General features: G+C 43.1%; 1 protein-coding gene across 1 annotated transcript in view; it reads right to left on the bottom strand.

Moving 5' to 3' along the window:
- The window catches only part of MCRS1 (microspherule protein 1), a 1,081,536-nt gene that overhangs the window by 870,285 nt on the left and 185,451 nt on the right, over positions 1 to 25,800 (bottom strand). The window lies entirely within an intron of this gene.

Raw genomic sequence — 25,800 nt, forward strand, 5'->3', positions numbered from 1 at the left:
CAGAGATAGGGGGGCACCAGAAGCTCTAGTCACAGCATCTAGGGAAGGAGTTGCTGATTCAGGTGAAGTCACAATGGACTTGGCCAGCGTGCTCCTCATAGCCTCGAAGGCAGGTCCACCCGAATCGGACGAAAAACCCGCCTTTGAGACCATGACCAGAGTCGGGGTACCCCTAGCCGAAGCACCAAGGGGGAGACTCGGAGCTGCAGCCTGAAGCCCCGATGTATCCCCCTCGGGTCCGACTGAGGACACCAGAGTACCGAAACCTGTAGACTGAATGGAAAAGGTTGGAGCCGATGTCGGATCCGAAAGACTCACAGGAGGTTTCGGAGCAGACCCAGGGACTTCACTCGATTCAGCAGACTCCGGGTCCGACGACACCGAGATTGTCGGAGGAGGAAGAAACTGAACCGATATAGTAGCTGGCTCCAGAGCCGCTTGGGCTGGAGCCAAAAATAATTTAGTTAACACTGGCGACTGGAGGAGCCTCTGGACCACCCTATCAACATTCGAATCAGAGAGCCTGGAGGGCTTGGAGGAGACCGACAGGGGCCGAGAGACCTTCTCAGTCGGAACAGAGATAAAGGTAGGGGAACGGCTCCGAATCGGCTCCAAAATGATCGGAGCCGAAGTAGGTTAGAGAACTACCGCAATCTCCTTCGGCGCCAACGATCATGGAGTCAAAGAAGCCGACCCCGCAATAGACAATACTTCCTGCGGCTCAGAGACCAGCGGAGCAGAGGAAGGAGACATATCCTTGGATGGTGCTTCCTGTGGCTCCGAGACCAGTGGAGCCAAGGAAGGAGAAGTAGTCTTAGATCTTTTCTCCGGAGGCTCCGAAGAACTAGATGGAGCCGGAGACTTCATTTTTGACTTTGATCTAGATTTCTCAGAGGGAGGAGAGGAAGCCAAAGTTTCCTCAAAGGAGGGTTTAATCAAACCCTTGAGGATAAGTTTATTGTTTCTCTCCTGTAACACCCTGGCAGAGAAAGCATGACACACTGCAGGATTCCTGCAAATGTATGGCACCGAGACAATATACGCAGTTAGCATGTCAGTCAGTTAGCGACATTTTGTAAGCGCATTTAGAGCATTTTTTAAAGCTAGATGGCTTATGCTCTTTAGGTTCCTTGCCCGACATAAGGAACAATCAATAAGCAGCAACAATATCCAAAAAATAGACAATCACTAGCACACTCGCAACACAAGTTAGGGAGGAGGGGGAAGGCTCTAACAAACGCCCGTACAAAAAACACTCAAGATGGGGCAAAGGCCCTCTAACTCAAACGGGCCTAGCCCGCCAAACAGAAGGATTACCAACCACAACACAATCAGACACAACCAGGGATGCAATCGACAATGTAGCTATTAAAATAGCTTTTGATATAATAACACTCAAATTTCTCTAATTGAAAGTCAAGAAAAGGGGTACTTAGCCACAGCCAAGTCGAGACCACATCGTTACTCTAGGAGCGGCAAACGAGATCTGGGGGTTTGGGCGTGATGCATCCTGGGATACAGGGTTAGCCCAGCCAATGAGAGACTTCGTGCTATAGTGGCTGAGTCGGAGCCGATTCTCGGCTCTGAACCAGTCAGTAATGAATGTATAGGATCACATTATATCGAATAGTTACTTGTCTTCAGAGCAGAGTGCGACTGGGTATGTAGATTTGGAGCAAAGAATTTATGGTGGGGCATATTCCTGAGTTGTAGATGATTTTATGGGCCATAGTTGTCGTTACCTTAGTTGCTGGGGTAGTGAGAGCAGCACAGTGATGTTTGTGGAATAGTAATCCTGTTGCAAATTTGGCAATTTTATTGTAACATGATTCCAGCTTATTTGCTAGTGTAGGGGCACCTTACAGTAAAGAGGATAATGGATATGTGGTGGCCAGTGTTCTTTTTGAGTCAGTCTCCATACAATTATTTTGTCGATATAGCACTTAACTTTTTTTATGGTATTATGAGTAAGGGGGTCAAAGGTTAGCTTGTCTATGGTTATCCTTAGAAGTTTAGCATGTGAGACCACTTCAATTTCTGCTTTAAGGGAATGTATTTTAAAGTCAGTGTAGTATGATTTTGGTGTAAAGTAGTTGTTTGGTTTTGGTTTAATAAGAGCTGTGCATTATTGAGGCATGTTTCAATGGATGAGAAGGCTGTTTGGGATATATGTTTAAGGTGTGTTAGATTCTAGGAGGAGAAAATGATAGTAGAGTCATCCACGTATTGGACAATAGTATTTTGGCAGGAAGTGGTACGGAAATTATTCATGAAAATGTTGAAAAGGGGACTGGGGATGGAGCCTTGTGAGAACCCTGTTTTATTTGGCAAATATTGTGAGGGGGAGCCTTGCTATTTTACACACTGCTGTCCTTGGGATAGGTAGCTTGAAAACCACTGTAGAGAAGTGTGAGCAAGGCCTAGTGAAGATAAGTTCATGCAAAAGTTCAGGGTGTGACAGTGTCAAATGTCTTTGATAAACTCAGCAATATTTCTGAGGTTATTTTGAAAAATAATTCCTCGAGTTCAAAAGCAACAGGATCCTCGTCTGAAGCTGAATGGTGCCAAATGAGATCTGGGGTATGTCAGGTTGATGTGGCATTATACGTAAAGGGAGGAGCTTGAGAATTTTTGGATCTGGTAGAAGTGGTAGAGTTAGATCAGTCTCTCATATCTGAGCCCATCTGCTGAGGAATGAATGAAAAGAACAGAAATTCACACCCCTCAGGCACCTTGCAAAATCTACCAAGCTTCTTGGGAGCAGGGGGCTGAGAATTAGGGGCCACAGAAGCTGCTGAAAAGCTATCTAGGAAGGCAGCAAAAATAGGAGAAACAGAAGGTTTGGAAGACTTCATCTGAAGGAGTTCATAACACCTTTTCTGGATATCAAAAACTTGAGAGCAAACTCAAAGAATTCCATCATACGAGTAACACTGTCTCCAAAAGAAAGTTCTTCTAAAGGAAAATGTAAACCAACAGAATCCTTCTCTTTTGAGCCAAAATCCATGGGTGAAGGAATTTGAGAAGAATAGGTTAAGGACCCCCCCACGAGTCCTGATCAGAGGAATGCAATTACCTAGGTCTTTTAAGAAGAGTGGAAGACCAGGGATAAGTAAGCGCAAACACCCCTTGAGGAGGCTTTAAAGCCATCAGGGGAAATACGCTCGATTTCCGGTTTCTTTTTCTGCCAAATATCAGCACAGAACACCCTAGGAAGGTCAGCATCTTGGCGACATTCACGCACTAAGGATCTCCTCCCTCACTAAAATCTGTGGAATCACCCTTGATCCCTTGGATATAATCAGCAGAGGTTCATCCTCAACATCTGGAGCAGACGTCTGTAAAGCCTTCAAGGACATGGGAGAAGTTGGATCCATGCTGGCCTCTGATGTGTATGTGACAGAGGAAATCAAAGGCAACCATTGGAGGTTACTCCAGACTTTCACCAGCCTCAAGGGAGATGTCTGGGGGAGGCTGGATGGCAGCCATATCAGAGCAAAACTTTGCTGGGCCTTTTTCTTGGCTAACTGTTGTTCCTTGGGATAAGAAGACTCCATCATAGCACCTTAAATCAACAGCTTGAGGCGTTTGTTTTCAAAGTAAATAGACAAGGAGGAGAGACTACCAAGAAGGGCCTTAAGGACAAAAGCCTAGCAGACAGAACACTATGGTTGTGGCAAGCACTCAAACAAATGCACTGGTCATAATGATTTTTATGGGGAATCTGCCTCCCACCCTAACATATGCCCTTTCTGGATGACATGAAATCAATCGATACTAAATAAAAAGATAAGGAGAAACTTCAACAGGGAACTTATCTGAAAAAAATGTCTTGTTTTACTAGCACAGAAGAAAGGCATTCAGACAGACATTCAATGATGGTATCTGGACTGGTGGCAAAGAAGTTCTGAAAGTGTGCATCTGTACATCACCTTTAAGCCCTAGTCCTTGTGCAGGGAGTGTACATGTGACATACGATGCCTGTAAATACTAAGGCTTTGGTATACTGGCCGGACTTTGGGATATCCTTGCCAGGAGATCCCTTCCATTACGAATAATGCAACAGTGATATGGAAGGACATCATCCGATCTTTGGGAATAAAACTACAGCCTCCTACCTACAAAACGAAAACCTGTCATTCAGAAGTCTTCTGAACAGTGATGATGACAACCTAATACAGCATCATGTGAAAGTGCAATTTCATTGCCTTTGAACTAGCTGTTTTATAGAAGCCATGGATAAGCCTTTTGGTTGTGAAGCTCAAATCTCAGTGAGTGGAAGAAGCCTTCATAGGTTGGTGAAGATGCAAAAACATCTTGAAGTGCTTAACCAGCCTGTGCTGGGCAATTGTCTTGCACTCCACTACAGGCAGATATGCCAGAGACGCACCTTAACTGTGAAATAAATGACATTTAAGTCATACAGGTGCCTGAGATAATCAAGATCAGCTGCACAGAGATTAACTGAAAGAGCAAGATAATCCATCTCAAATGGAGAACTTCTTTCACTTCACAGACTAAGTGTAAAACTCATGCTGGAAGGACCAGCAGCAAGTGAGTGAAGCCAATAAGCAGGCGCTGAAAAATAAATTTCTTGGTTTTTACAGAGATAGTATCATCCAGCCTGAAATGACAACCTCCTCAACCATCAGTGGAAGACCAGGATGAAACTTGTCCGTTCCCCTTGAACTTCGTGATTAAAAACAGTCAAAAGGAAAAGTGTGTAGCCATACAGGATTGTTTTAAATACATATGTTAATTAGGTAAGCCCACTGGACATAAGCATCCAATTTCAGGAGAAACTCAGAAGTATTATCAAGTTTGGAAACTTGCTTAGAGTCACACAGTATGCAAATGGAGTTGAAAGGAATCCACCCTATACCCTTGGCTACAGGAGGCAGTGCATTAGGTTCATAGGTAGGTACTGGGCTATTGGCCCTAGGGCCTACATAAGCCTAGCCAAAAAGGTACCCTGGCTTTCACCACCCAAGAAAATTATTTTCCTGTACTCCTGTCGAGCAGAGCCACAGAGGTGATTCTCGGGGTGAATTTCCTATTTCCCATCCAATCAGGATTTTTCTTGAAGAGTGCTAATGAGGAGCTTTGTTTGATATAGATAGGTAGTTTGTTCCAGAGTATGGGAAGTCTCCGAGACAGGAATCTATCCCTCCAGCATGTTCTATTTATTGCAGTGACAAGGTTTAGGTCCCAAGAGTGTGTAGCTCGGAGGGATTGGGATTTCTTTAAGTGGACCATGTCCAACAGCTCTGGGTTTGACATAGCTTTGTACGTTAGGCAGAGATCGCCTCTGAGTAAGCGATATGTGAGAGTAAAGCTGGAGTTTTTTTTGAGATGGTCTGCGTAGGGCATCTGTTTGAGGCTGGTAATCCTCTTTGTGAGGTATTTCTGCGGCCTTTCCAGTTGTTGTAGGTGTCTTGTGAGGTACATAGCAAAACGGGCGTTGTACTCTACAATGGATCTAATGAGTGACGAGTAGATGGGAACAATGACCTCTTTCCTGGATGAAAAACCTTTTGTGACAAGGTGTGCTATGTAGAAGGGTTTCCTGACTACTGTGGCAATGTGACTATTAAAGGAGAGACTGCTGTTCACCTGTGTCCCAAGGTCTCATCACACTTTCGGTGTTAAGTAGACTACCACATCTATGTGGTAGCTCATGGGTAGAGAGTTTTTACCAAAGGGGATGACAATGTACTTTGTGGCATTGAGCTTGAGGCCATGGCTTTGACACCAGGCATCTGTCTCGGTTATCGTTAGGAGTTTCGATTATGGCTCCTAGTTTGCAGTCATCTGCAAACTTCGTTAGCCAAAGAACTTCTGTGTTAGCCTGTACTTCAGAAAAATAGATACCAAACAGGAGAGGACCCAGGACTGAATCCTGTGGTACTCCCACCTGTCACTAGTCTGAAGTCGGATTGGAGTCTGCTACTTTCACAGTGTGGGCTCTTGTCACTGAGCCCGTTGGCAACCCATCTTGTGACACAGGGATTTATACTTAGTTTAGTGAGTTTATCTATAATTCCAGCGTGGGGGATGGTGTCAAAAGCCTTTGCGAGATCTAGATAAGCTGTGTGAACCACCTTACCCTTGTCTACGGGCTTTGGTGACTGCTTCAGGTTTAGGAGACGTGATCTGCCTTTTACAAACCCGAACTGGGTGGGGTCCAAAGTTTGGAGATTACCAATGTCTTTCTGTATAAGATCCATGATGATGCGTTCCATGGCCTTGTAGACCAGGCTCGCTAGGCTAATGGTAAGGTAGTTCCCGGGGTCTGTGGTGGCTCCCCCCTTTGTGGAGTGGGATAACCGTTGGTGTGTCATTCAGTGGGCACAAAGCCTGAGGTGAGGCTATGATTAAACATGGTGCTTAGGTGGGGTGCTAGTTCATTCTGAAGTTCATGTAGAACGCAGCCTGGGATGTTGTCAGGTCCCATGGATGCTGTGTTCTTGGCTTTGGAGAGTGTGGTTTTTACCTGTGCAGCCGTGATTACAGGAACTTTGCATTCTTCTGGTACAGAGATGTGCCCTTTAGGGGGTGAGAAGGGGGGTAAAGTTAGCACTGAACTTATCTGACAGGATGTTGACAATATCAGTTGGTTCTGTATATTTAGTGCCATTGCTGTAACTCAGAGCAGATCTGAGTGTTGCCATTGAGATTCTTGACATAGCTATAGAATGCTTTATGGCTGTCTTTAGAATCTGTGGTGACTTTGTTTTCGTAACTAGCGGAGGATTTTATGAGGGATCTCAGCTTCTTACTGAGGCTGACATGAGTTCCTCCAATCATGGGATTTTACTCTTTTTGGCAAGTTTCTTTCTTCTGTTGTAGAGTTTGTTTATGGCAGGGGACCACCAGATTGGCTTCCTTTTTTGGAGGATAGCATCTTGGTTCTGTTAGGGATAGAATGATCCATGCACACATGCAAGTGCATTTGTGTAGGATTCAGCAGTCGTACCACTATTGTCCATCTACGTGGGTGTCGTGACGTTTGCCACTTCTGTCTTAAGAAGCGTGAAGTTGGCTCTGGAGAAATGTTTTACAGTGGTTTCCCTAATGCAGGGTGGGAGCGCGATGTAGATGTCTACGGTGATTAGCTTGTGGTCTGATCTGACCAACGAGGAATTGACTTCTGGTGTGGAACACCAGTCGCCCATGTTGGTAATGACCAGGTCTAGGATATTGCTGCCCCTGGTGGGGGTGTGGAGAAGTTGATCCAAGGCATTAGAATTTATGAATTCCAGAAAACGTTGAGCAAGAGAGTTGGTACAGGAGTAGTTTTCCCAGTTAATGGTGGGGTAGCTGAAATCACCCATTAAGGTGCTGGGCTGTACCCTATTATTTTCCAACTCAGAGTCTTCATTCTCGGAGCTTCCTAAAGTATCAGGGGGGTGGAGATGTATACACCTTCAACTCCCCGTGGTTTTGCTAAATCCAACAAAACTAATTTCCTTATTGGCAACTTGTCTTCTCCAGAATACCACCCCCCCCAAAAAAAAATAAAAATAAAGTAAAAATTCAACAAGAAGGGATTTATAAAATTTTCATCTCCAGAAGATGGATGGAACTGGAGAACAGAGCTGGCAAGCACATTTATTTCTCCTGGGATGTGAAATTCTCTAAGGGTGATGCATCTCCCTAAGGAGTACAGCCAGACATGTAATGCCTCCCTACTCAAGATGTACAATGTTTCTCATTTTCTGTTAGCATAGCACAACAGACTGGTTTGTCTGACATGAGATGGACAGGCTCTTGTCTCAGATTTTTCTCTACAACCTTCAGGGCATGAAATTCTGCCCACAGTTCTAGCTCACTATTGTGAAGCAGCATCTACAATGAGGGTCCTCTTCATTGGCTTCACAGAGAAACCAAGGTATGCTCTCTTTCCCACTAGTTAACCACATGCCATGACTTAAAAAGATTATTGCAGGAAAAGAAACCCCACAGTGAGACAGCTGAGGATTACACATTACTTCAAGGCTGAGGGACAAAACTAGGATAAATGAAGATTATGTGACAAAGTGGTGTTATTGTAACCACGAAGACCTCATCATATATTCAAAAACCACATCCTCTGGCATGTAAACAAACCATGGAGATCAGAGCAACTAAGAAAGCCCAGAAGGTAATGATAATCTGTACCTAGATCCTCCTTTTTCTCTTCACCCAGGGTGTCCCACACATGATGTTTAAGTCCTCTCTGGGGAAAGAAATGACCAACAATGCAGACTATCCAGATGATTTGTACCCTAACAAAGGTCATCTGTGGAGTCTGGCTCAGGAAGGATTTCTTCTCTTAATGAAGACTCCCAAGGCCTGCGATTATCAGATTACCCAAGAAAAGCAGCAGCTGGGAAATCTCTGTGATGCCACCAGGAGAAAGTCTTCCAAGTAAGGAAGCATATGGTAGTCTTTTCTCCTAAAAGCTCACTACCACTGTGGTTGGCACACTTGGGGAATACTTTGGACAGAAAGGAAAAAAATAAACTACAGCACTTTATTAAAGTGGTATCCTCCCAGTGTGAAGAGAAGAATCTTCCTATACGGCATATAGATATGGATATGCTTAAAGGAATCCAGAAACTATGCTTCTGTGAACAGAGGGTCATGACCACCCACCCAAGGGTGCATCTTTCCGAAAGCAGCACACCACTGCTGTGAATTAAATTAACATGTCTCCTTGTCCACTTCAGGAGGAACAGGAAGTGGAACTACTGACCCCATTCCAAAGGAGGGGAATATCTCAATGGCACCTTACAGGAGTGGAGCATGGGCTTGTCCCAAAACCTCTGACATTTTATTTAGCCCCTGAGTGGAGTTACTATATAGGAAGACACTGACTGTTCTAATAAATGAAGGGATACAAGTCTCAAAACAGCACAAGAGAGATTCTAAGTCATAAATCCAATTAAAAAAGCGCAAACGGTACCAAGTAAAACCAAACCTATTCCAAGGCACACAGGAAATAAAGCCAGCAACCGAGATGGAATTTTTAATCACCCACAGAAGACAAACGCATACACTATTTACAGCGTTTTCGTTTCTAGTACATAAACTTCAGCAGATGTAGACTGATAAATCCACAGACCTTTTATACTATCCCATTTCCCCAATTAATCTGTTTAAAAACAGACAATATAAAATTGTATTTCACAAATACGTTCACATAAACTCACAACCTTTTGCTTGCTTAAAAATGGTAAAAATCACAAAAACATCTGGTTAAGAGACAGTATGAATATAAATATAAAACAAAACTTTCACAATGAATTTACTGTTAAATTTTAGATCTTATACTTGAGCTCCCTCTTGTGGCCATTTTTTATGTTATAACCTTAAAAGACTAAATTAAAAGGGTTCCTATCAGCATCTCGAACGCTGACAATATCGAATACGATACATTCGCACCGAGAATGCTGAAAGTGCAGAACATCGAACAGGTAAACGGAAATCTCCGTAAGGGGAGATTTCCATTTACTTCAATGTAGTGCGGTCTCAGAGTTGGTATATTTAAGTAGTGGGGGTGCAGGGGGGCTTGCCCCACCTGCCTAAACTATTTTTTTTTTTTTTTTTTTTTAAAATCGGCATTCGAAAATTTAATAGTGCGATCATTTCAGTTCGCTATTTAGTGATTCGAACTATTACATTTTCGAAATGCTGATATAAACCCAAATTAAAATGACTTAAAAACAAGCTAAAAATGAAAGGGGGGGGGTCCAATAATAAATGACTAAATATTTTACATAGTAAAAAGTGAATATAAACATTTCTACAACTTAGCAGATCTCATTTCCAATAGGAAAGCTATTGAAATATTTTCATTTAAACCAGGTGGTACAGTTGCTTGTAAAGTTACCTGCCACCATAGCTCCTATACTCAATCCTCCCTTTCCATAACCCCCTCGAATATATTTCTTTACACTGTAATACAAAAAAAATGAAAATTGCGCTCTTGTGCATTCCTGAAGATGCTTAAAAAGTGCATTAGTCTCCTTTTTAGTTTGCATACCATAGCAGTGTTCATAAATTCTCTTCTAGCAAAAGGTTTTATTCAAGTTTATGTGACCTTATTTGTGAAATACAATTTTATATTATATGCATGTGTGTTTAAACAGAACGTCGTTTTAAAAGTCAATTAACCTCATTGATATCAATTAGGGAAATGGGATAGTATAAAAGGTTTGTGGATTGATCAGTCTACGTCTGATGAAGTCTATGTACTAGAAACAAACATTGTAAATAGAGTTTGTGTGCTTGTCTTCCAAAACTTTAATTCCATCTCAGTTGCTGACTATTTCCTTTGTGCCTTGGAAATGGTTTAGATTCCAAGGCATCCTGTCCAAAGTCTTAGACTTGTTATCAAGTAGTATGGTAGAATGGTGGTGTGTTTGGGACAGCTATTAGGCTGAGGCAGTCTCTTAAAAGCTCCATAGGATACTTGTCTATGATTTCATTCCTCTGCATTGGGGCCTGCAGAGGGAATCGGATTGATCAGTCTACGTCTGATGAAGTCTATGTACTAGAAACAAACATTGTAAATAGAGTTTGTGTGCTTGTCTTCCAAAACTTTAATTCCATCTCAGTTGCTGACTATTTCCTTTGTGCCTTGGAAATGGTTTAGATTCCAAGGCATCCTGTCCAAAGTCTTAGACTTGTTATCAAGTAGTATGGTAGAATGGTGGTGTGTTTGGGACAGCTATTAGGCTGAGGCAGTCTCTTAAAAGCTCCATAGGATACTTGTCTATGATTTCATTCCTCTGCATTGGGGCCTGCAGAGGGAATCTGTCTTGCAGGCAGAAGAATCAGAATCGTGACAGTTCCAGACTACAAAAATAGCATTAAGTAAATATTATCAATACATTTTCCTAGGGGTAAGGTAATGAGGACACAGGCTGATTCACAAGAGGCTTCACAAGGTCAATGGCTTTGCCAAAGGAGGGGTCCTAGGTGGTGTAGGGTACTAGAAATGTTTCTGTTAAATTGAAATTATCAGCATGTACATGGAAATTGTACAACTCTACATTTGTAATTGCTGGCAGATTTATTGAAACAAGCCGACCAAGCACTACCATGACATTATAAAATATTTTCTTTATAAACACAGATCATGGAGATGCGCACTTCCTCAGCTGACAAGATTACAAAAATGTCCACCAAAAGGTCTTTTACAACCACTTTTATCTTTTATAGTTTCAAAACTTTGTCCTTGATGAAAACATTCTTTTCCTGCACTGAAGGCTTCTTGGTCTGCATTCTTCTCAATCCAGAGAAAACCAGTTCTCAGCAGGCCAAAATGTTTTCACTGACAGAACAGTGTAACTTTTTCTGCTGAGTTAGCCATTTCCCTTTTCACTTGAATATATGTTGTACATTCAACTGTTTAGGATATTTCAACAAGCCTCTATTGTTAATCTATTTTGTTACAAAAACATTCAGAAGTACAATACTATTTGTTCCACACAACCACATTCTGTTAAGCCAATGCATATTTCTATTCTGCACTTGCAGATGCTATGTCACGTGTTATTTCTAAAAAGATCAACTGTTGCTATGATTGCCAAACCACTGTTACTGTGAAGTCAAAGCAAACTGTATTGTCACTTAGACCTACACACAGGTAGCCTAAACATAACTTTGCGCATCTGGCTCAATTCTTGATATTACAAAGGAAACTGAAATAACATATACAAGTCGAGGAATAAACATAACTAACAAATACAACACTACTCCTAATACACGCAAGAAGGCGTAGAGACATTTACCAACACTCAAACGTAAATAATACCCTCCCCGAGTTAAATTAACTATCCTATTTAAAGTAAAATGAAACACACTACAGATTGAAATGCCCAAGTTATTTCTCTAATATTGCACTTGAGTGAATTAAATACTGACTATGGATATAAAAAATAAATATTGTACTTGCATGGAATATACGCAAGCGTATATTGCACAAATAAAAATTGACTTATTTGTCCAGACCCCCTGGGGCTAGTGCCAGAGTTCAAAAGTCTAATCACTGTAGGGAAGAAACTGCTACTAAATCTTGTAGTCCTGCAGCGGATGCTGCAACATCTCTCCCAATGCCAGAAGCTTAAATAGTCCATGCGCAAGATGCATGTTGCCCTGTATTATTTTGGTGGCCTTTCAGATGTTTCTTGCAAGAGAGACACATTATCGATGGAAGGCTGGAACATGTTACCTTCTCTGCAACCCTCACCACTCTTCGTAGCACCTTCTTTTCTGTAACTGTGCAGCTTCCAAACCACACCGTGAAGTTGCACGTGAGGATTCTCTCTACTGCACCTCTAAAGAAGGTGGAGAGATTAGAAGGAAGCTTAGCTTTTTTCAGTCTTCTTAAAAAGTGGAGGCACTGGTGCACTTTCTTGACCAGCTGACTAGTGTTTCTTGAACAGAGATCCTCTAGTATGTATACACCTATGAAATTTGTATTCAACCCTCTACACACTCTCACCATTGATCCTGAGCACTGGGTGGTTTGTTCTTTTCCTGAAGTTGATGATAATGTCTTTGGTCTTTCTGACATTTAGGTCAAGGTTGTTCCCCTCGTATCAACTGATCAGAGATGCCACCTCCTCTCTGTACACCCTTTCATCCTCCTTTATGATGAGCCCAACGACTGTGGTATCATCAGCAAACTTGATATGGTTGGACTTGTGCTTATCATAGCAGTCATGGGTCAGGATGGTGAAGAACAATGCACTGAGAACACATCCCTGTGGAACCCCAGTGTTGATCATGATGCACTTTGATGTGTTCTTAACTGAACACACCCTCTCTGTGGTCTAATCGGGAAGTCCAGGATCCAGTTGCAGAGATGTTTACTGATTCTAAATATGCCAGTTTTTCTATCAGCTGGATTGGTACCACTATATTAAATGGAGAGCTGAAGTCTATGAACAGCAACCTCACATAGTTGTCTTTGCCCTCTAAATGCTCAAGGGAGATGTGTACTGGTACTGATATGGCATCAGCTGTGGATCAGTTAGCTCTGTGTGTGTATGTGTATATATATATATATATATATATATATATATATATATATATATAGATATATAGATATATAGATATATATATAGATATATAGATATATATATATATATATATATATATATATATATATATATATATATATACGCATATACATACACACTTTTCTATCAAATACGTTACTGATGAAGGATTTAATTTGTATAATTCTTTCAATTGCACCTTTTTATTCTGAAATCCAAACATTTCCTATCAAAATTTAAACCAAACTTGAATCTTACACAAAAGTCACATCTCCAATGGTTACGTTACTTTCTTTACCACCTAAATCCGGTATCTGTTGTAACTAATGAACAGACTTTTTAATACAAAGTCAAATACACATGCACATTATGATCAACAAAATAATGGCTACTACAGTAACAAACTGACAATGGTTTTCCACCATTCTGAAAACAATCCACTTAACCAATCACTTCACTAACTGTTCCATGTAGTCTCCAAGAATTTACTACACAAGCACTGTCACTGTAGATATTTACTGGATGTAAATGCTGCAAAACATATTTTACAGCTTCTAGCTCTGCTGTTTGTGCTGACATGTATCCTGGTAACTTAACCATAATTGACTTGTCTCCCTTTTGCAATGTCAGTACTGCAGACCCAGTGCTGTACTTCCCATCCTTCCAGAAACATGCACCATCCACATAAGCTATAGGAATGCGACAGTCGTAATCTGCCTTTCATGCACTTTCCCTTCATATCCAGTAAAACTGGATTAGTACTACTTGTCCCATCTGCATTTGTATATTCTTCGTACTGAATGTAGTTATCCATTTTGGAAAAAGAAAAAACAATCCGACTAACCCCTTCATTGATTTTGTTTATCTTACTGTCATTTAACAAAGATTTTATTGTCAAATGTGGAGTTTGAACTATAACCCCCCCCCCCCCCCGAGAGCACAGTCCAATTATCTTGTCTTACTCCCCAGTAAATGGCCAAAAACTGTTTAATGCAAGGATGATCTTTATCTACAGGAGTCATTCTCCTGCTACAAAAAGTGACACTTCCTTAACTCAGTGTCCATTCCCTGAGATGCCTCTTATGGTCAATTAAACACCACTGACAGTGTGTCCTTCCCTGTTGCTGCGTGCAAAATAAAAGGTTATTTACTGGTGGGAGCTATCAGCTCCATTGCCTGTGCCATCTTCTGCTTTAACATATTAAATGCCTATTCCTTGCCTATTCCTCTGTGTGACACCATTATAGTCAACTCTTTTTTTATCTGCCTTATGCAAATCCAAAATTGTCGAAGGCTTTGGCAATTGCAGAATGCCCCTCAGCCTTTCCTGACAAGGAGTCCTCCCAGTCAGTCTGATAATGGTTCCTAGAAAATATACTTCTAGTGATAAAAACTGTATTTTGTCTATTTAGTTTGAACCCTGCCTCTTACAACAGACTCAGAACTTCTCAGCTGTGACACGTGTTCTTTTAGAGTCTCTAACTGTAATGAATAACTGTCATCTTTACTCACATTTAGTAACAATGTCCCTACTTATCTGTTGAAAAATGACAACTGTTGTGAAAACCCTGAGGTAATCTAATAATCAAATACTGTCAATTTTCAAAGATAATGCAATCCCTTGGTCCTCCCACTGTAAGCGGAACTTTCAGCTTTCCACAGTCTGCTTTTTGTCTCTGCTCATAAGGTCTGAAGAAATTATTTTTCTATGGTATTCCAAATATCTCTCTGCCCGTCAGGGGGCATCGCCCTGTTTCCTTTACTCTACACTACGTTAACTTGTCATACACTGTTGGTTAACACACTGTTCACCTTCATTTCTTACACTGCCTTCACAGCCACACTGCTGGAATTTAGTATTACCTCTTGCCTTATTATGAAACTTCTGACCCTCTTATCCTGCAATTTTTGCTTTTTCTTTTTGACTATTTTCTTCTGAGCCCCTAGCAAATACTCCTTTCTGCATCTACCTATTTTTCCATTGTCAATGAAATAAAAATGCCAGCTCACCAAGAGAACAAATAACAAACAAGGTAAATGAGTAATGATAAAAATCACTGTTCAGCCATGGAGATAATAGAAGCTTCCAAGTTAAAATCTCTGGCAAACAGCATTTAATAAACAGATTAAAATCAAAGTCACAAAACAGCTGCTAGAGGACAAGTGCTTTCGGCAAACTGCCTTTTTCAGATCCATCAACACTTGTCCTCCAACAACTATTTTGTGAATTTAATTTGTTTATTAAATGCTTTTGCCAGAGATTTTAACTTGGAACCTTCTCCTATCTCCGCGGCTGAACAGTGATTTTATCATTACCTATTTTTCCATTGTCTGTAGTATACACAATCCTGCTTGATATGTCTCAGTTTTCTACAGAAAAAAAACATGCAATTTGTTTACCATCAGGAATTTCCATAGCTGGGGGAGCTGATGCCACTCAGTACATCCCCTTTCTCATCCCCTCACCTTTTTCTTCTTTCTCCCACATCCTACTGCACTTACTATTTCAAATCCATCTTCATCAGTACCAAGTGAAAAAATGTTATGCTTAAAATATCTGTCACTCATTACACTCCCTCTCATTAACTTAAGAACACATTGTTCTAATGTGTCAATAGTTTCTTTACAAAATACACTTAATGTCACCTGGTACTTCTTTTTACTTGTTCCAAAAACGCATGTACAACTGCATAAATCATCACTAAGAACACTAATTCAGTTTGCTGAACTGGCCTATAATCTGGTGTGCTTGGTAAACTGCAATTTCTGCATGAAATATGAACTGATCTAAATCTGAAACTTTACTTGTCTGCCCTTTATACAAGTATAATATAGGAGTTATGATGCACTCTTTTCGTTCATGGGATCTGAACTTTTGATTGTCCTGTTACTTTTAAAATGTAGCAGAGACTTTAAATTTTACATTCTGTACGCTAGCAAAATATTTGCCAAATCTGTAACTGCAAACCCTTTATTTTGCAAATTAACTTGACTGTCCTTTCTAGTATACCTTACACAACAAATGCGTACCATTACTCTTTTTCTAACTAGCCACACCTAATATGTCTTTCTGAGAACTTGAACTGGAATTTATTTTATCTTTAACCCATAAGTTTGCACATCTGTCGTAAATTCTGTACATTTGCACAGACTACTGCATGCAAACATTTGCAAGTGGAATCTGTGCACTACTGTACATTCCGTAGCATTCTTATTTTTCCGTAATTCCCCTACTTTAATGTGTAATTCTGCTTTCTATGCCACGGCATGCAAAAGCTTTTGTTGTGCATTCTGTAACTTGTGTCAACAGTCTGTGTCAGTGCTCCCACCCATAGCCATAGCAGTATGTATAGCAACTTCAGCCCTAGTCAAAATGTCTAAAACATCTCTCAATTACTTCCTAACCTGTATGTCATGTTTCTTTAACATTAACGTGTTTGCCATTAAGCTTTGTTGATAATTCAAAAGCATCCCACTGTGAGCAGTAGGTCTGAAAATTTCAGCTGTCTCTACAACCTGTAAACTTTCAGCATGGTGTAAAACTGACTGGAATTCTCTATTAAAGGTAAAAACTTTCAGTTATGTACTTACCATAACTTTAGATGTTTGGGATCCATCTCGCCTACATTCTGTACTGATGGGCTCGGAGCCGATCCCTCGGCTCCGACTCGGCACGCTATGCTATAGAGCGAAGCCTCTTATTGGCTGAGCTATTCTCTATCCCAGGATGCACCACCACTAATCCCCCAGATCTTGTTTGTCCGCATTCATGCACACATACATAACTTGTTTATATAACATTGCCAGATGTTTCAAGAGGAAACAATAGGATTCGGACCGTCCGATCTCTTCTGATCTCCAAGGAAGGGGGAAGGAGGGTGGGTTATTGGGAATGTAGGCGAGATGGATCCCAAACATCTAAAGTTATGGTAAGTACATAACTAAAAGAGGTTATGTGATCCTATCTCGCCTACATTCTGTACTGATGGGACAGCGTCCCTAGCACCTAAATCCTGGGTGGCTCACTGGAAAACACTCCTGAGCACTGTAGAACCAAATGAAGCTCGCCCCCGAGATGCCACGTCCAATTTGTAGTGGGAAATGAAGGTGTGCGGGGAAGACCACGTAGCCGCAGCACAAATGTCACTAATGGCAAGCTTAGAATGGAATGCTATTGAAGTAGCCATAGCTCTTGTAGAGTGAGCTTTGACAGAGGTTGTAAGCTCTTTATTAGAAGAGGAATAAGCTTGACTAATACAGTCCCAGATCCATTTGGCAATAGTGACCTTTGTGACGGCTTTGCCCAATTTATTATCCAAAAAGGACACAAACAATTGATCTGTTTCCCATGTTTGTTTGGTCCTATCTAAATAAAAACGCAATTGCCTGTGGACATCTAATGTGTGGAATATGTACTCCGCTTTGTTTGAGTACTTTGGAAAGAAAACTGGAAGTTCTAATGACTGTTGTAGACAAAAACTAGAACAAACTTTAGGGACAAATGATGGATTTGGCCTGAGAGATACTCTATCTTTGTGAAAAACCAGGTACGGAGGTTTTACAGACAAAGCTTGAAGCTCTGAAACCCTTCTGGCAGAAGTAATCGCGACCAGAAAGGCAGTTTTCCACGATAGAAATTTCAAATCACATGTTGCTGCCGGTTCGAAGGGGGAGGAAGTTAAGGCACGTAACACCACATCGAGATCCCATGGAGGAGCAGGATGAGAAATCGGAGGTCGTAAAGCAGCACCTTTCATGAAGGTCTTACACAATCTGTTGCTCATTAAAGGTGGGTTTATAGATTCATGAAAATTGGAAATAGCTGCCAATTGGACCTTGATGGTAGAGACTGAAGAACCTTGATTGAATAGGGAAGTTAGAAATTTCAGGACTTCTGATACAGGAATAGTGATGGGATCCAGACCCCGGGGTTGAGCCCAAATAGCAAATCTCTTCCATTTGCTAGAATACAATTTCTTAGTAGCAGACTTGTGGGCCGAAGATAAGATATGTACGACTTCCGGGTCTAAGGTATGATTCCTGACTATAGTTGGAAGAGGAGGAGCCAAGCTGTTAATTTCAAGGTGTGGAGGGACTGGTGGAGTAGTCCCGATTGATGAACTAATAGGTCTGGGATCTGATCCAGGAACCATGGACCGTCCAGAGCATATTTCCGAAGATAGGGGAACCATACCTGACGAGGCCAGTAAGGAGCAACTAAGATCATTTTGCTCCCCAAGTGAGACACCTTTTGGATCACTCTGGGAAGGAGGGGAACTGGGGGAAAAGCGTTTAGCAGGCCGGTGGGCCAAGGATGGGCTAGTGCGTCCATAGGGCTCTCCCCCGGAGCCGGAGTGAGGGAGAAGAACTTTTTGCACTTCGCATTCAGCGGGGTTGCGAAGAGGTCGCAACAAGGAATTCCCCATTCGCTGAAAATCTGAGTTGCAACCGTATTGTTCAGAGACCACTCGTGTGGAGACAGGATAGTTCTGCTTAGTCTGTCGGCTATCACATTGGATTTGCCAGGGATATGAGTCGCCACTAGAAATCGTTTGGTCGACACTGCCCATTCCCAAACTCTCATGGCCTCTCTGCAAAGGGGGTAGGATCTGGTCCCTCCCTGCTTGTTCAGGTACCAGACTACTGACATGTTGTCGGAGTGAACGGCAATTATGCCCTGAGGGAGGTAATCGTGAAGGGCTTGTAGGGAGAGAGACACCACCCTCATTTCTAAAAAGTTGATATGAAGGAGGCTCTCTTCCGAATGCCATTTGCCTTGGACTGACCTGCCCAGGGAATGCCCCCCCCCCACCCCATCTGGGAGGCGTCCGTAGTCAAAGTGGCCACTGGAGGAGGCGGAACAAACGGTCATCCCTGATCCAGATTGGAGGGCACCAGCCACCAGCGAAAGTCCCGTTTGCAGGTTTCCGTGATCCATATGAGGTGACAGAGGGAGATCCTGAAAGGACCACTGTGTTGAAAGAAGCCACTGGAGAATTCTCATGTGCAACCTTGCTAGGGGAACTAGAAGAACCGTGGCGGACATAGATCCCAATAGCTGCAGGACCATTCTGGCTGGGGCTTTGTATCTGGGAAGTAAGGCTCGAACCTGAGCCTGTATGGTTTGTATCCTCTCTGTAGGAAGATAGACCCGCATTCGGTTTGAGTCTATCTCTACTCCGATGAATGTTATGCGTTGAGATGGCAGCAACACAGACTTTGGCCAATTGAAGGTGATTCCAAGGGAAGTGCCCAGTGATATTGTGGCTTGTAGGCTCTGCAATAGTAGATGCTTGGATGTGGCAGTTAGGAGCCAGTCGTCTAGATACGGAAACACCTGGAATCCTAGACTTCTCAGGTGAGCAGTCACGACCGCCAAACATTTGGTGAACACCCTGGGGGCTGTGGTGAGACCAAAGGGCAGCGCGCGGAACTGAAAATGACCGTCTCCTAGGCTGAAGCGCAGATGTCTCCTGGATGCTTGATGTACCATGATATGGTAATAAGCGTCCTTGAGATCTATGGAGCACATCCAAACACCTTTCTCCAGCAGTGGGAGAATGGATTGTAGGGTGACCATTCGGAACTTGGACTTTTTGCCCCCGGCCATGAGAGTTAAGTCCCCGGTCTTTTTTGGCACCAAAAAGAATCGTGAGTAAGTCCCTAATCCGATCTGGTCTGCGGGGACCGGTTGGATGACTCCTTTTTGAAGCAGCTTTGAGACTTCTAAGGCTGCAATTTCCCGTTGACTGGGTGGCGGGTCCGGGATTTTCCTGGACGGAGGTGGGGAGTGAGAAAAGGGAATGGCATAACCTCCGGCGATAATTCGAAGCACCCATCGGTCCTGAGTGATACCTTCCCAGGCCCTTAGGTGCCCCGAAAAACGACCCCCGACTGGTTCCGGAGCTGCACAGTCGGGCAATCCCTCAGGGATTGTGAAAGGCTGAAGAGCCACTAAAGGACTCGCGGTCTCCAGTGTTGCGGGGGCCTCTGCCGCCTCTGGGACGGCGTCTTCCAGAAGAATTTCCCCCTCCTCTGCCTCTAGAAGGGGGATCATCCTGCTGTGAGGGATAAGACTTCTGAGATCTACAGAACCACATTTTCCCTCCTCTTTTAGCCTTGGGGTAAGGCCGAAAGGGAGTGGAAAATCGTGCCCCTACGGCAGTCAAAGTCTTACCTTCTTGCTTGCAGCGGGTCAATGTGTCTTTTACCTTGGGTCCAAACAAAGAGGACCCATCAAAGGGAGCGTCGGCAAAGAAAGACTTGAAGGCTTCCGCAAAATGACACAGGCGGAGCCAGGCTTGCCTCCGTAGAGCAATGCCTGTACCCACCGCTCTACTCGTCCCCTCGGCCGCATAAGAAATGAGCCTCATGGACGAGTTTGATATGGATGACAGCATAGCCAACAGAGCCAACCGTCTGGGCCAGCTGCTCAGGTAGGTTACCCAAGAGGGTATCTGAAAGCTCCTTGATCAGATCCCTCTGAAACCTGGTGAAGTGCGTTAAATAGTTCAGGGATCTTAAGGTAAAGGCCGCTGAACTGAGGGTGCGCTTACCGTACCGATCCATGCTCCTAGACTCCTTATTAGGAGGATGGACGGACGTCGAAGCCTCTGCTACATCTTGTTGGGTAGCAGATGCCACCACCAAGGCATCTACAGCCACACCTTTCGTCAAAAACTCCTTTTCTGGGGGTGCTGACAGGAACTTATTTGGGCGAGCAGGCACCGGTTCCACAGAGTCTGGGTGTTCCCACGCCCTTCGACAGATCAAATCTAGGAGCTCATTGAAGGGCGGAGACACCCAGGAGGCGGAGGGCTGAGCCCCGAAGGCCTTAAGGAACACCGACTCGTCAGCAGAAGGGGGTTTGGAATGCCAGCCGCCTCGTTGTTTGAGGGCTTCCCGGATGTCTGCAAAGGAGACATCATCTGAGGACGACTTAGGGGACCCCTCTGCATAATCAAGATCAGTGTCTGACGTGAGAGACTCATCGGGGGAGTCAACGTGCTTCCTCTTGCACCATCTTTTCCTTGGGGGTTCCTCCAAAGAAGCTTCAGAGGGACCTCCAGGAGGGGGGGAACCCCCAGTGGGGGTGACCTCAGGCCCCGGGGCTCCGCTGTCTAAGGACAGGGGGACTGCCAAAGACACAGTCTCCGTATGCAGGGAAGGTGCTGGAGCGACCGTGGAGGTAGCCAAAGAAGATTTGGCTAACGCACTCCTCATGGCCCTGAAGGCCAGACCACCAGAATCCTGGGAAGGTCCGACCCCCGTGGCCACAACAGTAGACTGTACCCCCGCAGCCGACGCACCGAGAGGAAGGCTTGGGACTGAAAACATCAGTCCCAAAGCGTCCCCCCCGGGCCCGACAGAGGAGGTCCGCGTACCGAACTCCGACTCGAGAGCCGGGGTTGGAGTAAGGGTCGGTGCCGACCCGAAAACCTCCATCGGCTCCACCAGCACCGGCTCCAACGGTGCCGAGGCTGTTGGAGGAGGAACCATAACTACAGGGTGGACCATCTGCTCCGAAGCCGAATGGGCTGGAGCTGAAACTAACTTTTGGAACACAGGAGACTGGAAAAGTCTTAGGAGCACCCTGTCGATGTCCGAATCAGACATCTTGGAGGATCTAGATGAGACCGATCGTGTCCGAACCGACTTCTCCATCGGCTCCAAAGGACTGGGGGACCGGCTCCGAATGGACTCTACCAATATTGGTTCCAAGGGAGATCCCAAAACAATTTCCCTCAGTGCCGAGGAGGGCTTCGGCGCCGAAGGGGAAGAGTCTGAGCCGGCAACCCTCATCGGCTCCAAAATCAGTGGAGCCGATGGAGACCCGCCTCTCGACGCTCCAGTCCTCGGCACCGAAACCAGAGGAGTCGAGACTGGAGGCATCGAGGCAGACCGTTCCGCCCTCGGCTCTGAAGTCCGTGGAGCCGATGGAGAAGGCTGCCTAGGTTTCTTAGCAGTTGGTTCCGACGGGCTGGTCGGAGCAGACGCTTTTTTCTTCTTGGTAGGAGAGTATGAGGAAGATAAGGCCTCCTCGAAGGAGGGTTTAATCAGCCCTTTCAGTATTAATTTATTCTTCCTCTCTTGGAGGACTCTAGATGAAAAGGCGTGACACACGCTACAGGACTCCTGTAGGTGCTTGGCGCCTAAACAATATCTTACGAGTGGTCATCGGTTATAGACATCTTATAACCGCACCTCGTGCACTTTTTGAACCCTGAGGGTCTATGTTCTTTTGATATAATGCCTATCCAAAAAACAGTAAAACAGTGGAAAAGAAGCACTATCTTGACAGAACAAATACCACAATACAAAAAATTTAACTTTAAACTTTTTTTTTAACGACACAATACAATGACCGAAAACACTAAAAAGGAGGGCCAAGACCCTCTAACTTAAACAGGCACTTGACTTCCTTGAAAAAATAAGAGAAACTAGCTAAAGGATAGAGGAAGGCCCCTCTAACTTAAACGGGAAACCTTTCCCTTAAACAAACACACAATTTTACCTCAAAAAAGTACCAAATCACACTCGTACAACAATAGCTGTTAAAACAGCTTTTGGGTAAGAAGAAATTTCCTGACAGGAAAACTTAGAACAAAACAGTACTTAGCTCAGCCAAGTTTGAGACCACATCCTAGCTTGTAAGCGGCAAACGAGATCTGGGGGATTAGTGGTGGTGCATCCTGGGATAGAGAATAACTCTGCCAATAAGAGGCTTCGCTCTACAGCATAGCTTGCCAAGTCGGAGCCGAGGGATCGGCTCCGAGCCCATCAGTACAGAATGTAGGCGAGATAGGATCACATAACATCTGGTATTACAAAATGACTTTCGACTATCTGACAGTTTTAACTTGTCCTGCATAATCTTTGACAATTGCTGTAATAGTTTTATGACATGTTAAAGAACATTCGACTTGACTTTAATACTGTTATGGATCAAAACAATGAATGCATTTACACATATAAACTTTCTCACTTCTATTTATATTTAACATCACTACTGACTTGTTCATACCACTGAATGTCCAAACATTATCTGGAGTCTGGTTCAAGTCTATGGCCACAGAATATGTGCATTTAGCACTTATGTCCTTGCTGGTATCCATGTTATTTCAGAAACAGTTTTACCGTTTTCAGAAATGGCTAACAGGCAATCAAGTCTGTAGACTAGAATTGGAAACTCCTTTTCTGTCAAATGCTGGTGAATGTCTCAGAGCAGATACAAAGATAAAATCTCAGTTTCACCCACTTGGCAGTTCCTGATACTGCTAAGCTGATCAACACAGACTGTACTGAGGTTGGTGCCAACAAAATATTAACTAGTGATTGTCGTAGTATATTTACAAATATTTAAAAGGTCCAAATTTAGTCTGGCATGCCACTATTAAATTGAATTTATCAGCAGCATGTACAAACTGTACAAATGCATAATCATATACTTGAGTTTATTAAAATAAGCAGACCAAGCACTACTGTGAGATTATAAACATTTTCTATATAACACAGATCACAGTCAGATGCACTGCACTTCCTCAGATGACAAAAAATGCCATTAAAAAGTCTTTTACAACCACTTTTATAGTTTCAAAACTTTGTCCTTGATGAAAACGTTCTTTTCCTGTATTGAAGCCTTTTGTCCGCATCCTTATCTCAATCCAGAGAAAACCAGTTCTCAGCAGGCCAAAATGTTTTCAAAAATGTTCTTTCATTGATAGGATAGTGAATTACTTTTTCTGCTGTGTTAGCCATTTCCCTTTTCACTTATCTCTGTACATTCAACAGTTTAGGATATTTCCACAAGCCTCTACTGTTAATGCCATTTATTACAAAAAAATTCAGAAGTATAATACTTTTTGTTCCACACAAGAATATTCCGTTAAGACTATGCAGATTTCTTTTCTGCACTTGCAGATGCTATGTCACATGTTATTTCTAAAAATATCAACTATTACCAAACCTCTGTTACTGTGAAGGAAAAACAGTTCTGCCAAATATACTTTTTTTTCTATTAAATGCACGTTATTTCTAAGAGGGAAACACGTTTTAAATTTATATAATTCCATCAGTTTCTGGAGCCTCTGTCTTTTCCCATGATCCAGAGGGAGAATAGCAGCCCCTCTCATCACACATACCATAAACAAAGGATGAAGGCCAGCCTCCATGTACTGTAGGCACCAGAAAGGGTGCCCTCATACTTGGGCTAGGCAACTGTGGATAAGCATATTAAGAGTGAGCACTAAAGGTCAGGAATAGGACAGATGTCTGGAGAAGTGCTCACTCATGTGCTGCTCTGAGCAGACAGATTTGTGCAGGTACTAGAACTATCATTATGCTTTGTTCACAAAAACGGCTCACGAAAGGCAAGGATCTAATCAGACAAAAAGCTGGTTTACATCCAATGCATGGGTCTGTACCCTGGGGTCTTACTGTTTTAAGTGAACCCAAACAATCCTACTCAACCTGGGGCTGGAAAGCCTTGCTGAACTGAACAGAAGAGTCCTCGGATGACAGTGATACCCACTCAGTGGGTTGCTGCATGGGTTTAGACTGATGACAAGTATATTCCAAACTGCTAAGCCATGGGAAAAGCAATGAAGAAACCCAAGAATGCACCACTATGGTAGCAGTATGGCATGCACCCCTCTCAGGTTTCTCAGTGACAGAATTACTAGTACATACCTAATATCTTGCTAGCCAAGGAAAGCTGGTAGAACTCAGTTCCAGCAAGGCAACTCAAAAGTGTACTTACAAATCGAAAGATGTGATTGATGGCTAGCCTCCCACTTCCTTCCTTGACGCTTTAAGCACTGGCCTGGGCTCACACCATGAAGCCTATTCCTGAACCATCTGCAAGGCACCCTCAACTTTTGGCAGTCTAAGTCAAGTCACCTAAGTCTCTAGCTTTTCTTCCCCACAACCAGGTGGGCTGGGTTGAAACCTTAACACTTACAGTAGTGCCCGACTTTGTGCTCCATTTCTAGGCAATAAACACTGCCAGTGTGCATCTTAAAATATTGATCTAGTGGCTGAAAGGGCACACTGAACCTCTGAAATTATGAGGTACTGAATGCAAGAATTCTTTCACGATGAACACAAACACCAAGTTAAAAACAGTGGCAGCTGCAGAAAAGAAGGTAGTGCAGAATCTAGGCATGTTCTTTTAGTATAGCATTAGAGGAAGCATGTTCATCCCGTAGAGCATGGATGAATAAAAAACTGAGCTGATTACAGCAGAAAAGAAAATACTAAGTTTCCCACTGCAAAAGAAAGACCCTGGTCCTTTAATACAGACATCCATTTCCTTACTCTAATTTTAGTCCTCAAGGGAAAAAAGTAATACCAGACAGTAAGAAAGCGCATAAACATTATGAACGTCTACACCTTTTCTCCAGCCCTCTGCTGTTCTTCTACCTCTTACCCTACCGTCCACGAGTAGCAAGGGAATTATTTAAGCCCTCTCCACTCTTTTTCAAAGGAGACACAGCAATGTCTGTTTGTCATACTGTTTCCCTAGGTATTTATCTCAAGCCTAGCCAGAAAAAAGCATCAACTCTAATGCCGAATGCAACAAAGTACTTCTTCAATCACATTCCACTTTGTGCTCCACATTTTTTTGGTCGTGGTGGTGGGCAATATTCAATAGACAAATGGCATTTTTTTCTTCCAGTGTTGCTGCAGTACTAACAACGGTTATTCAGTACTACTGAATTAAAAACCATCACAGCTTAGTTTTGTTTCT

The sequence above is a fragment of the Protopterus annectens genome, chromosome 9.part0 (genome assembly GCF_019279795.1).
Source record: "Protopterus annectens isolate FY-2018-M chromosome 9.part0, PAN1.0, whole genome shotgun sequence".
In the NCBI taxonomy this organism is placed as follows: domain Eukaryota; kingdom Metazoa; phylum Chordata; order Ceratodontiformes; family Protopteridae; genus Protopterus; species Protopterus annectens.